Here is a 12,828-nt window from a genome sequence, read left to right on the forward strand (position 1 = left end):
CCCATTTTAAATGTCTTTGTTCCTTGTCTCTAATTTATTCAGACTTCTTGGTCTTGTCTTACTTGTACGTCGTGAGGAATGTACAGATGGGGGAAATACAGTTGGTGTAATAGAGCACCATCTGTTCTGGATGGTTCTGGAATTGGAGAGACTTAGCTCCTCCCAGCTCTGCCACTTTTGTCTCTGAGTCAAGTTAATTATCCTTTCAGGTCTTTATTTTCCTTATCAGAAATGAAGATAATAACTACATAAAGTATAGGTAAGGCAGCCTTCCTCCTCCCCCACCCATTCCTCCACGTTCATTTGACATGACAGTTATTTAAGGCTAGATCAGCCAGGGCAGAGGGAAAAACACATACATTTACCTGGTTTTGTTTCATGTACTCTAGAAGCTCAGATGCTTTCCGTTAACACTTCATGAGGATTATTTAATATTTAAAAATCCCTAGAATAATTTTAGTTTTTTCCTCTTCCATCACCCAGTTCCTCTAGCCACAACTTTTCAATGGAACACCAATAAAAATGTTCCCATTAAAATCTCCAAATAATAAATGAGCAGCTAGCTCATGGTGGTGTTGATTTACCCAGTGGAAGTCAGTTTGATGAGAACGTTATGATTACGTTTCCTCGGGGTGAACAACAAGGGGAACCTGTAAGTTTGCGTGAGTTCAGCACAGGTGTGCTCGCTCTCTCGTCTTCCTCCTTTCTGCAGCAAATCTGGAGGGAGGGCTGGAAGAGAGCTGGATCGGAGATGGGGGGCTGAGGAACGGACTTCCGGCGTTTTCCCGACTCCGATCAGTCTTCCATCCATGGGCATGAAGTGGCGGGGCTGATGTTGCCACCAGCACACCACTGGCCTGGCGGAGGAAAGAAGCAAGAGGCTTTGCCAGTGCTGGGAAGGCTGTGTGTGTGTTAGTGGGATTAGGAGAAAAGAAGAGGTAAAGCAGCAGAATGTGGGAGATTGGAGTCATCTGTGAATTGTAGAAAGAACGTGGCATGACAACTTTCTGCTTCTCACTAGCTGTTTGTTGATGGACAAGTCATTTCCGATTTCTGAGCCTTATTTTCCTTATCTACAAAATCAGGGTAATAACCTACCTTCCAGGACTATTGCACATAAACGGACCATGTGGAAAACAAAGGCCTTTATAAAAATAATATTACTAAAAGAAATAATGTGAGAGAACAAAGGAGGATTTTCTTTTTCTTCTTCTTTTTTTTTGATCCTTGAGAAGCCCTTTATTTTAACTTGCAGTTTAACCACTGGCCAGGTAGCTGGGAATTTTGCTTACTATCTGTGCTGTGTTGAACAATGTCCCATCTCTGAAGACATACGAGAGTGCGTAAGAAATTGGGGCTTCCAGGGGGCTACAATTCTGCTTCTGTCCTCAGTTGCATATGACTGTGGTGGAAGAGTGCATAGCCCATCTCCCGCTACCCTGCCTTCTGCAGGTAATTTGTTCCAGAATCTGCCTGTCTCACAAAACACAAACAGGGTATGTCCTGTATCTGTTTATGATGAGCCAATGGCGTCCTCACCCTGTGGGTGTAATAAAATGTAGCCTGGGCTTTTCTGAGCTATTAATCCCCATTTAGGATTAAACTGAAAGAGCTATGCGTAGTACAAAGAAGATACTCAAATGACCATCAAATTGCAAAATAATAGCTGACTTAACATTTTTCATGAGGTCGGGTAGAGTCATTCAGTGGAGGTGAGTGCTGTGTACAGCAGGCTTTTGCCAAGTGAACACAATCATACGGGAGGTGTGGCAGCCTTAGGAGTGTTTTGTCAGCAGGTACCTTTAGAAGAAGCTAACAAATAGGTACATTTTTCAGGAAACTTGTAATGGGGTTGAAGAAATTTTTTAAAAAATGGAGTTGGGCAGAAAAGTGGACTTACCTAGTCAATCCTGGTCTCATAGCCCACAGTATTATAAGGGAATCCAGATCTGTGCCCTGGCTGTCTGTCCATATGAAGCTGTTTGAGAGACACACAGTGGCACTCTTTGCTCTGATTACTTCCTCAGCTCCCTGTAAATCCTTCACTCAAGAGAGACCCTTTTGTATATCAGAAGGTTGCCCTCCTGAGTGTGCATCTTTGGGAGGAGTAGGCATGGAGTGGCGAGAGAGGAAGGGCTCCTTTTTTAACCTCCCAGGTTGGCATGGTCAGCTGTGGTCACGGGGTGAGCACTGCTTTTGCACTAAACAGTGGATCATCTGGGGCCTTCCCATGGGTTGCAGGGAAGGCTGGCAAGTGGCCTCAGATCCCCCATGTCTCCCGGCTTTGCATTTCACCCAGAGGAGAGCAGTTACACTCTTTACCTGTTTACATATTAGGTTTCCACAGAAGAGCTCATTTGAAGCAGGGCTTCTAGGTCTAAGCCCAGTAAGCACCGGTATTTGTCAACAAGCCGGCAGTGTTAATGCGCCCACTAATGCTGATTCTGATACACACTAAACAAAAATCAGATGGCGCGTTTCAGTGTCACATTTCAGTGAAGCCTTGCCCTGTGTTCTCTGAGGCCTTGTTTATGTTTACCGTATTTTCATGTCCAGATCACTCCCTGTGTTTGCTACAATGAAAAGATCTTGATGAGCCCAATTTTGTTCCTTTGATATCTAGTTCATTATGCTCTCCTGTTTCCTTTGAGGGAAAACATATCTCCACTATTCTTGTTCTCACCATGTTTTCTTATTTTGATACCCGATATTTGTAAGTGCATTTTATGATGCCAACAGGTGTATAACATGATATCAGTATAAGTAGAAAATTCTACTTAACAATTTGCAATTCTGTGTGATTGGAGAAAAAAGTATTTTGTTCTAAATCTTTTCATTTGCATTTTTAGCCTATTTTATATGATAGTGATTTTTTTCCTCTTAATTTTTTCAAGTGTACTTTATTGAAGTAGAGCATACATGCAGAAGGATGCACGAATCCTAAGTGCACATTTTGATGACTTTGCACAGTGTACATACTTGTTTTACCACCATCCAGATCAGAAAGAGAATGGTACCAACACTCAGTAGGTCTCTTCCCAGTTACTGTTCCAATGGTAGCAAGGGATATTTATCACCATCAATTGATTTTGCTTGCTTTTAAACTTAATAAAAATGGAGTGATACAGGATTTATTCTTTCATTCTCACTTCTTTTGCTCAAATTTTATTTGTGAGATTCATCCATGTTTTTGCTATGTGTATTTTTATTTTGTTCTTTTTCTTTGCTGTGTAGTATTCCATTGTATAACTTTACCCTAATACGTTTACTCATTCTACAGTTGATAGACATTTGCACATTTCCAGTTTTGATTGCTACAAATATGCTTTGAACATTCTTTTATGTATTTTGGGGTGTGCATATGTGTAGGCATTTCTAGGAGTAGAATTGCTGGGTCGTAGAGAGCTTCCCTGGTGGCGCAGTGGTTAAGAATCCACCTGCCAATGCAGGGGAGATGGGTTCGAGCCCTGGTCCGGGAAGATCCCACATGACACGGAGCAACTAAGCCCGTGTGCCACAACTAGTGAGCCTGCGCTCTAGAGCCCGCGAGCCACAACTGCTGAGCCAGTGTGCTTCAACTACTGAAGCCCACATGCCTAGAGCCCGTGCTCCACAACAAGAGAAGCCACCGCAATGAGAAGCCCACGCACCGCAAGGAACAGTAGCCCCCGCTCGCTGCAACTAAAGAAAGCCCATGTGCACAGCAACAAAGACCCAACGTAGCCAAAAATAAATAAAATAAATTAAGAAAAAAAAAAAGAATTGCTGGGTCTTAGAAAATGTATATATTTAGCTTTCCGTAGATCTTACCAAACAGTTTTGCGAAGTGGTTGTACCAGTTTACATTCATACCATCAATGTATGAGAGTTCTAGTTATTTTACTTCTTTGCAAACACTTGCTGTTATCAATTACTTTCATTTTAGTGATATCTCACGCTGTGGCTTTAATTTGCATTTTTCTCATTACTTATGGGTTGTACAACTTTTAAAAAACTGTTTATTGGCCATTTGAGTATCCTTTTTAGTATGTGTCTGTTTTCTAGATGGGCTTTGTGGGTTGTATATTTCCAGATGTTTTTACTCTGTGACTTGCACTTTTACTCACTTCATGGAGTCCTGAGGAACATAAGTTCTTAATTTTAATGTAGTACAAATTACCAGCATTTTCTTTTATTGGTAGTGCTTTTTTTTTTTTAATAAATAGATTTATTTCTTTATTTTTTTATTTTTGGCTGTGTTGGGTCTTCGTTGCTGTGCATGGGCTTGCTCTAGTTGGGGCAAGCGGGGCTACTCTTCGTTGAGGTGCGTGGGCTTCTCATTGAGTTGGCTTCTCTTGTTGCGGAGCACAGGCTCTAGATCAGGGACAGTAAACTTCTTCTGTAAAGCGCCAAAGAGTAAATATTTTGGGCTTTGTGGGCCATAGGATCTCTGTCACAACTACTCAACTCTGCTGTTCCTATGGATGCATGTGGCTATGTTCCAATAAAACTTAATTTGCAAAGACAGCTAGTGGCCAGTGGAACATAGTTTGCTGACCCTTCCACCAGGGTATTAACAGGAGCATACACAAGTTGATGATAAGACTGGGGATTGAGACACTTAGTAGAATGGGTAGGTTGTGGTGATATTTGGGTACTTGTAATGAGCTATGAAACAAAGAAGGTTCTCTTCTTTGTGTCTAATATGGTTTGGTTAGCTTCATTGAGAAAGTGACTTTTGAACACAAATTTGAAAGAAGTAAGGCAATTGATCATATAGAATAAGGAAGAAGGAGGGGAAGAGACTGTCCCAGGTGAAAGGAATAGCCTTTGCCCAGGTTGGAAGGCTGGAGTGTTCTTGGCACATTTGAGGAACAGCAAGCAGGACTCATGTGAATTGAGTGAGGCAGGGGGTCCTGGTAGGAGAGGAACTCAGAGAAGTAATGGATCTGATCAAGGAAGGCCCTGTAGGCCAAGGTTAGGACTTGACTTTGATGGTAAGTGAACTGGGAAACCATTGCAGGTTTTTTTTTTTTTTTAGCAGGAGAGTGTCATGATCTGGTTTATATATATATATATTTTTTTTTTTAAAAACATCTTTATTGAAGTATAATTGCTTTACAATGGTGTGTTACTTTCTGCTTTATAACAAAGTGAATCAGTTATACATATACATATGTTCCCATATCTCTTCCCTCTTGCATCTCCCTCCCTCCCACCCTCCCTATCCCACCCCTCTAGGTGGTCACAAAGCACCGAGCTGATCTCCCTGTGCTATGCGGTTGCTTCCCACTAGCAATCTATTTTACATTTGGTAGTGTATATATGTCCATGACACTCTCTCACCCTGTCACATCTCACCCCTCCCCCTCCCCATATCCTCAAGTCCATTCTCTAGTAGGTCTGTGTCTTTATTCCCGTCTTGCCACTAGGTTCTTCATGACCTTTTTTTTTTCCTTAGATTCCATATATATGTGTTAGCATACTGTATTTGTTTTTCTCTTTCTGACTTACTTCACTCTGTATGACAGACTCTAACTCCATCCACCTCATTACAAATACCTCCATTTCATTTCTTTTTATGGCTGAGTAATATTCCATTGTATATATGTGCCACATTTTCTTTATCCATTCATCTGATGATGGACACCTAGGTTGCTTCCATGTCCTGGCTATTGTAAACAGAGCTGCAATGAATATTTTGGTACATGACTCTTTCTGAATTATGGTTTTCTCAGGGTATATGCCCAGTAGTGGGATTGCTGGGTCGTATGGTAGTTCTATTTTTAGTTTTTTAAGGAACCTCCATACTGTTCTCCATAGTGGCTGTATCAATTTACATTCCCACCAACAGTGCAAGAGGGTTCCCTTTTCTCCACACCCTCTCCAGCATTTATTGTTTCTAGATTTTTTGATGATGGCCATTCTGACCGGTGTGAGATGATACCTCATTGTAGTTTTGATTTGCATTTCCCTAATGATTAATGATGTTGAGCATTCTTTCATGTGTCTGTTGGCAATCTGTATATCTTCTTTGGAGAAATGTCTATTTAGGTTTTCTGCCCATTTTTGGATTGGGTTGTTTGTTTTTTTCTTATTGAGCTGCATGAGCTGCTTGTAAATCTTGGAGATTAATGCTTTGTCAGTTGCTTCATTTGCAAATATTTTCTCCCATTCTGAGGGTTGTGTTTTGGTCTTGTTTATGGTTTCCTTTGCTGTGCAAAAGCTTTTAAGTTTCATTAGGTCCCATTTGTTTATTTTTGTTTTTATTTCCATTTCTCTAGGAGGTGGGTCAAAAAGGATCTTGCTGTGATTTATGTCATAGAGTGTTCTGCCTATATTTTCCTCTAAGAGTTTGATAGTGTCTGGCCTTACACTTAGGTCTTTAATCCATTTTGAGTTTATTTTTGTGTATGGTGTCAGGGAGTGTTCTAATTTCATACTTTTACATGTACCTGTCCAATTTTCCCAGCACCACTTATTGAAGAGGCTGTCCTTTCTCCACTGTGTATGCTTGCCTCCTTTATCAAAGATAAGGTGACCATATGTGCGTGGGCTTATCTCTGGGCTTTCTGTCCTGTTCCATTGATCTATATTTCTGTTTTGGTGCCAGTACCAGACTGTCTTGATTACTGTAGCTTTGTAATATAGTCTGAAGTCAGGGAGCCTGATTCCTCCAGCTCCATTTTTCGTTCTCAAGATTGCTTTGGCTATTCGGGGTCTTTTGTGTTTCCATACAAATTGTGAAATTTTTTGTTCTAGTTCTGTGAAAAATGCCAGTGGTAGTTTGATAGGGATTGCATTGAATCTGTAGATTGCTTTGGGTAGCAGAGTCATTTTCACAGTGTTGATTCTTCCAATCCAAGAACATGGTATATCTCTCCATCTATTTGTATCATCTTTAATTTCTTTCATCAGTGTCCTATAATTTTCTGCATACAGGTCTTTTCTCTCCTTCGGTAGGTTTATTCCTAGATATTTTATTCTTTTTGTTGCAATGGTAAACGGGAGTGTTTTCTTAATTTCACTTTCAGATTTTTCATCATTAGTATATAGGAATGCAAGAGATTTCTGTGCATTAATTTTGTATCCTGCTACTTTACCAAATTCATTGATTAGCTCTAGTAGTTTTCTAGTAGCATCTTTAGGATTCTCTATGTATAGTATCATGTCATCTGCAAACAGTGACAGCTTTACTTCTTCTTTTCTGATTTGGATTCCTTTTATTTCTTTTTCTTCCCTGATTGCTGTGGCTAACACTTCCAAAACTATGTTGAATAATAGTGGTGAGAGTGGGCAACCTTGTCTTGTTCCTGATCTTAGTGGAAATGGTTTCAGTTTTTCACCATGGAGGACAATGTTGGCTGTGGGTTTGTCATATATGGCCTTTATTATGTTGAGGAAAGTTCCCTCTATGCCTACTTTCTGCAGGGCTTTTATCATAAATGGGTGTTGAATTTTGTTGAAAGCTTTCTCTGCATCTATTGAGATGATCATATGGTTTTTCTCCTTCAATTTGTTAATATGATGTATCACGTTGATTGATTTACGTATATTGAAGAATCCTTGCATTCCTGGAATAAACCCCACTTGATCATGGTGTATAATCTTTTTAATGTGCTGTTGGATTCTGTTTGCTAGTATTTTGTTGAGGATTTTTGCATCTATGTTCATCAGTGATATTGGCCTGTAGTTTTCTTTCTTTGTGACATCTTTGTCTGGTTTTGGTATCAGGGTGATGGTGGCCTCGTAGAATGAGTTGGGGAGTGTTCCTCCCTCTGCAATATTTTGGAAGAGTTTGAGAAGGATAGGTGTTAGCTCTTCTCTAAATGTTTGATAGAATTCGCCTGTGAAGCCATCTGGTCCTGGGCTTTTGTGTGTTGGAAGATTTTTAATCACAGTTTCAATTTCAGTGCTTGTGATTGGTCTGTTCATATTTTCTATTTCTTCCTGGTTCAGTCTCAGCAGGTTGTGCATTTCTAAGAATCTGTCCATTTCTTCCAGGTTGTCCATTTTATTGGCATAAAGTTGCTTGTAGTAATCTCTCATGATCGTTTGTATTTCTGCAGTGTCAGTGGTTACTTCTCCTTTTTCATTTCTAATTCTATTGATTTGAGTCTTCTCCCTTTTTCTCTTGATGAGTCTGGCTAATGGTTTATCAATTTTGTTTATCTTCTCAAAGAGCCAGCTTTTAGTTTTACTGATCTTTGCTATTGTTTCCTTCATTTCTTTTTCATTTATTTCTGATCTGATCTTTATGATTTCTTTCCTTCTGCTAGCTTTGGGGTTTTTTTGTTCTTCTTTCTCTAATTGCTTTAGGTGCAAGGTTAGGTTGTTTATTCGAGATGTTTCCTGTTTCTTGATGTAGGCTTGTATTGCTGTAAACTTCCCTCTTAGAACTGCTTTTGCTGCATCCAATAGGTTTTGGGTCGTCGTGTCTCCATTGTCATTTGTTTCTAGGTATTTTTTGATTTCCCCTTTGATTTCTTCAGTGATCACTTCGTTATTAAGTAGTGTATTGTGTAGCCTCCATGTGTTTGTATTTTTTACAGATCTTTTCCTGTAATTGATATCTAGTCTCATAGTGTTGTGGTCGGAAAAGATACATGATACGATTTCAATTTTTTTAAATTTACCAAGGCTTGATTTGTGACCCAAGATACGATCTATCCTGGAGAATGTTCCATGAGCACTTGAGAAAAATGTGTATTCTGTTGTTTTTGGGTGGAATGTCCTATAAATATCAATTAAGTCCATCTTGTTTAATGTATCATTTAAAGCTTGTGTTTCCTTATTTATTTTCATTTTGGATGATCTGTCCATTGGTGAAAGTGGGGTGTTAAAGTCCCCTACTATGATTGTGTCACTGTCGATTTCCCCTTTTATGGCTGTTAGTATTTGCCTTATGTATTGAGGTGCTCCTATGTTGGGTGCATAAATATTTACAATTGTTATACCCTCCTCTTGGATCGATCCCTTGATCATTATATAGTGTCCTTCTTTGTCTCTTGTAATAGTCTTTATTTTGAAGTCTATTTTGTCTGATATGAGAATTGCTACTCCAGCTTTCTTTTGATTTCCATTTGCATGGAATATCTTTTTCCATCCCCTCACTTTCAGTCTGTATGTGTCTCTAGGTCTGAAGTGGGTCTCTTGTAGACAGCATATATATGGGTCTTGTTTTTGTATCCATTCAGCCAGTCTGTGTCTTTTGGTGGGAGCATTTAATCCATTTACATTTAAGGTAATTATCGATATGTATGTTCCTATTCCCATTTTTTTAAATGTTTTGAGTTTGTTATTGTAGGTGTTTTCCTTCTCTTGTGTTTCTTGCCTAGAGAAGTTCCTTTAGCATTTGTTGTAAAGCTGGTTTGGTGGTGCTGAACTCTCTCAGCTTTTGCTTGTCTGTAAAGGTTTTAATTTCTCCATCAAATCTGAATGAGATCCTTGCTGGGTAGATTAATCTTGGTTGTAGGTTTTTCTCCTTCATCACTTTAAGTATATCCTGCCACTCCCTTCTGGCTTGCAGCGTTTCTGCTGAAAGATCAGCTGTTAACCTTATGGGGATGCCCTTGTGTGTTATTTGTTGTTTTTCCCTTGCTGCTTTTAATATGTTTTCTTTATATTTAATTTTTGACAGTTTGATTAATATGTGTCTTGGTGTGTTTCTCCTTGGATTTATCCTGTATGGGACTCTGTGTGCTTCCAGGACTTGATTAACTATTTCCTTTCCCATATTAGGGAAGTTTTCAACTATAATCTCTTCAAATATTTTCTCAGTCCCTTTCTTTTTCTCTTCTTCTTCTGGGACCCCTATTATTCGAATGTTGGTGCGTTTAATGTTGTCCCAGAGGTCTCTGAGACTGTCCTCAGTTCTTTTCATTCTTTTTTCTTTATTCTGCTCTGCAGTAGTTATTTCCACCATTTTATCTTCCAGGTCACTTATCCGTTCTTCTGCCTCAGTTATTCTGCTATTGATCCCATCTAGAGTATTTTTAATTTCATTTATTGTGCTTTTCATCGTTGCTTGGTTCCTCTTTAGTTCTTCTACGTCCTTGTTAAATGTTTCTTGCATTTTGTCTATTCTATTTCCAAGATTTTGGATCATCCTTACTATCATTATTCTGAATTCTTTTTCAGGTAGACTACCTATTTCCTCTTCATTTGTTAGGTCTGGTGTGTTTTGACCCTGCTCCTTCATCTGCTGTGTGTTTTTCTGTCTTCTCATTTTGCTTATCTTACTGTGTTTGGGGGTCTCCTTTTCACAGGCTGCAGGTTCGTAGTTCCCGTTGTTTTTGGTATCTGTCCCCAGTGGCTAAGGTTGGTTCAGTGGGTTGTGTAGGTTTCCTGGTGGAGGGAACTAGTGCCTGTGTTCTGGTGGATGAGGCTGGATCTTGTCTTTCTGGTGGGCATGTCCACGTCTGGTGGTGTGTTTTGGGGTGTCTGTGGCCTTATTATGATTTTAGGCAGCCTCTCTGTTAATGGATGGGGCTGTGTTCCTGTCTTGCTAGTTGTTTGGCATAGGGTGTCCAGCACTGTAGCTTGCTGGTCGTTGAGTGAAGCTGGGTCTTGATGTTGAGATGGAGATGTCTGAGAGATTTTCGCCGTTTGGTATTACATGGAGCTGGGAGGTCTCTTGTGGACCAGTGTCCTGAAGTTGGCTCTCCCACCTCAGAGGCACAGCCCTGATGCCTGGCTGGAGCACCAAGAGCCTTTCATCCACACGGCTCAGAATAAAAGGGAGAAAAAAATAGAAAGAAAGAAAGAGGATAAAATAAAATAAAATAAAGCTATTATAATAATAAATAAGAAAAAAATTATTAAGAAAAAATTTTTTTAATTTGTAAAAATAGATTTATTAATTTTTTATAATAAAAATAAAAAATTATTAAGAAAAAAATTTATTAAGAAAAAAATTTTTTTTAATTTTTTAAAATAAAAAATATGAAAAAACTTATTAAAAAATTTTTTTTAATTTTTTAAAAATAGAAAATAAGGGAAAAATTATTAAGAAAACATTTATTAGGGAAAAAAAATATTTAAGTAAAAAAAAAAAAAACAAAAAAAAACGGACGGACCTAACCCTAGGACTAACGGTGAGAGCAAAGCTATACAGACAAAATCTCACCCAGAAGCATACACATATACACTCACAAAAAAAGGAAAAGGGGAAAAATTAATATATCCTGCTCCCAAAGTCCACCTCCTGAATTTGGGATGATTCGTTGCCTATTCAGCTATTCAGCAGATGCAGGCACATCAAGTTGTTTGTGGAGCTTTAATCCGCTGCTTCTGAGGCTGCTGGGAGAGATTTCCCTTTCTCTTCTTTGTTCGTACAGCTCCCGGGATTCAGCTTTGGATTTGGACCTGCCTCTGCATGTAGGTCGCCTGAGGGCGTCTGTTCCCCGCCCAGACAGAACGGGGTTAAAGGAGCAGCTGCTTCGGGGGCTCTGGCTCAGTCAGGCGGGGGGGGGGGGGGGGGGGGGGAGGGAGCGGTACGGAGGAGGTGGGGCGAGCCTGCGGAGGCAGAAGCCAGCGTGACGTTGCAGCAGCCTGAGGCACGCCGTGCGCTCTCCCGGGGAAGTTGTCCCCGGATCACGGGACCCTGGCAGTGGCGGGCTGCACAGGCTCCCGGGAGGGGCGGTGTGGAGAGTGACCTGTGCTCACACACAGGCTTTTTGGTGGCAGCAGCAGCAGCCTTAGCGTCTAATGCCCGTCTCTGGGGTCTGCGCTGATAACCGCGGCTCTCGCCCGCCTCTGAGGTCCGCGCTGATAGCCGCGGGTCGCCCCCGCCTCTGGGGTCGGCGCTGATAGCCGCGGCTCACGCCCGTCTCTGGAGCTCGTTTAGGCGGCGCTCTGAATCCCCCCTCCTTGAGCGCCACGAAACAAAGAGGCAAGAAAAAGTCTCTTGCCTCTTCGGCAGCTGCAGTCTTTTTCCCGGACTCCCTCCCGGCTAGCACCGAAGCCCGAGCCTCAGCTCCCAGCCTCCGCCCGCCCCAGCGGCTGAGCAGACAAGCCTCTCAGGCTGGTGAGTGCTGGTCGGCACCGCTCCTCTGTGCGGGAATCTCCGCTTTGCCCTCCGCACCCCTGTGGCTGCGCTCTCCTCCGTGGCTCTGAAGCTTCCCCCCTCTGCCACCCGCAGTCTCTGCCCACGAAGGGGCTTCCTAGTGTGTGGAAACCTTTCCTCCTTCACAGCTCCCTCCCACTGGTGCAGGTCCCGTCCCTATTCTTTTGTCTCTGTTATTTCTTTTGTCTCTGTTATTTCTTTTTTCTTTTGCCCTACCCAAGTACGTGGGGATTTTCTTGCCTTTTGGGAGGTCTGACGTCTTCTGCCAGCGTTCAGTGGGTGTTCTGTAGGAGCAGTTCCACGTGTAGATGTATTTCTACTGTATCTGTGGGAAGGAAGGTGATCTCCGCGTCTTACTCTTCCGCCATCTTGCCCCTCCCTCATGGTTTATATTTTAACAGCATCATTCTGGCTGTTGGTTAAGAATAAATTATAGAAGGGCAAGAGCAGGAAGACAGAGAACAGTTAGGAAGCTATTGTAGTAATTCAAATGAGGCATCATGGTGGCTTGGGCGGGAGTGAGGTTAGGGATATATTGAAGAGAGAATCAGTAGGGTTCTCTGATAGGTTGGATGTGGCCTGTGAAAGAGAGAAGAGGCAAGAAAGATTCTAAACTCTTTGGCCAGATCAACTGGAAGGGTGGAGTTATCAACTGATAACTTAGAGGGCTGCAGGCTTGGGGATGGTGGGAGAAAGAACAGGAGCTCACTTTTGGATGTGTTAGTTTATGCCTTTGGATATTTAAGTGAAGATGTCAAATAGGCACTTAGATATCTGAGTGT

General features: G+C 41.2%; 1 protein-coding gene across 2 annotated transcripts in view; it reads left to right on the forward strand.

Moving 5' to 3' along the window:
- SLC25A13 (solute carrier family 25 member 13) overlaps positions 1-12,828 on the forward strand; it is a 203,084-nt gene that overhangs the window by 84,470 nt on the left and 105,786 nt on the right. The window lies entirely within an intron of this gene.

This window comes from Eubalaena glacialis, chromosome 8 (assembly GCF_028564815.1).
Source record: "Eubalaena glacialis isolate mEubGla1 chromosome 8, mEubGla1.1.hap2.+ XY, whole genome shotgun sequence".
In the NCBI taxonomy this organism is placed as follows: Eukaryota; Metazoa; Chordata; class Mammalia; order Artiodactyla; family Balaenidae; genus Eubalaena; species Eubalaena glacialis.